The sequence below is a fragment of the Meleagris gallopavo genome, chromosome 1 (assembly GCF_000146605.3).
Source record: "Meleagris gallopavo isolate NT-WF06-2002-E0010 breed Aviagen turkey brand Nicholas breeding stock chromosome 1, Turkey_5.1, whole genome shotgun sequence".
Classification (NCBI taxonomy): Eukaryota; Metazoa; Chordata; class Aves; order Galliformes; family Phasianidae; genus Meleagris; species Meleagris gallopavo.
Genome location: NC_015011.2, coordinates 43,224,650 through 43,226,499, shown reverse-complemented (window position 1 = coordinate 43,226,499; position 1,850 = coordinate 43,224,650).

Below are 1,850 nucleotides of genomic sequence, written 5' to 3'. Positions count from 1 at the left end.
CACGCGGTGTCCTGCCGTGCGGGCTGCGCCAGTCCGAGGCTGCTACGTGCGCCCCGAGCTGCCGGCTCGTGTGGCCTCGGCGTGCCGATGCTGGCGGCTCGGCGATGCGCTTCGAGTTCTGTCTGCCAAGCTCTGCTTTTGGCTTCGGATGCTTCCAGCTACACCTCGGAGGGAATTGCAGCCTGGCTCGAACGCGTGAAGTCACTCGGCACAGGCGCAGGGAGCTACGTTGCAATGCAGTTCGTCCTGCTGATCGCTTGCTCCTGTAGCTGGTGTGGATGCTTCCTGGGCTGACATCTTCTCTCCTGCTCAGTTTGCAGTGATGTGGCTTGCAATCTCAAATCGGTGGTCACTGACTGCTTTTGTAAAAGTTACTAACTGATTTTGGTCAGATTCATTGGTATGTTAGCGGTAGCACTTGTTTCATTTCCACCTGAGTGAATGTCACTGCTTAGAATAACGCTGCAAAGCTCCTCTTGGTTGAGCATGCAAAGTTGGCAACCATTGTAAAACACAAAAACACAGAATGTGTTAACTAGTTGATGCAAAAAATAATCTGGATTTTTATTTTTATTTTTAAGTCAGTACATATCTATAACAGGTGATATAGGAGATGGGGTAAAAATTCAGCAGGATTAACGTTTCTGTGTATGAAAACAGCTGAACTATGATTGATGCTTGGAAATACAGGCAGTCAAAATGATATGTAAATCTTACGGAAGTGAGTTTGGTCACCCCGTTGCGTTGGTGCACAACATACAGTAGTGAATATATTTCAGGTTTGAGGAAATCTCATGGTGTAGCAGAACTGGTATTCATTGCAGTGATGTGGTAAGAGCTCAGTTGTGAAGCTGATGTCCATGTTAGATTTTGCTGTTGATTTTGACAGCTCTCCTGAGAGCAGCAAAGAAGCGCACCCACTTATAAGCTAGTACATAAATTTCCTTCATAGGACCCTTGTTTTTCTTTCTTAGCTTCTTTTAGGGAAAACATAGAGCAGAGCACACAGCTCATTTCCAAGGTAGAGGATGGTAGGAGAATGTTTTTTCTTGTCCCTGGGGATAGATAGATGAATGCCCCAAGCAGAGTCCTAGAAGCTCTAGATTTTCTCCAGAGGAGTCTTGCTTGGAATATTTCAGAGTGCTGTCTGTTACAGGGTGGTGCGTATAGTGGGTTGTCTACTTCCAGGTATGCATTGTGGGCTGTCTGTGGACAGTCTAGAGCCTTTGAGTCTTGAACTGGTTGCACCGAATGACCGTTTCTGTAGCTCCTGTGCTGTGCATGCATCAGGTCATCAGCAGTATGTATGGTCTAAGACTTGAATCTGACTAGTATTACAATCTTGAATGTGTAAGGTAATATTTGAAAGTATCCCAGCTGCAAAATTGCAGATGTAGGAATGAATGCTTCAGGAGTCTTGAACGAGGGTTGTTTTGATGCTTGCTGTTCAACTGTTTTTAATGTTGGAGTTAAGTGTCCTATTGCTGCTTGCCTTAGTTGGAGGGGAGTAAATGAATTCTATTGCTAGTGAGAATTTGAAAAATGAGGAAATAGAAGAGAGAAAGATACATCAGATGACAGAAAAGAGCTGTAGAAGAATGAAATAATTCTAGTAACAAGGTGCAAACTTGATAAATAAGTGATTTAGGCCTGGAGAAGACCTTTTCCCTTTGATCCACGTGTGGCCTTTGTGTGGTCATCTGAGGGAAGCACAGCAATAGCTGTTTGGGTAAAGCAGCATGTATGCACCGTAATGAAATACAGAATCTAGCTAAGGGCTCAAAATGCAGTTGGCATTCCTCATCTTGATGGACTGCTGGCAGATGGCCTGGCTCTCAGGTTGACTAGCG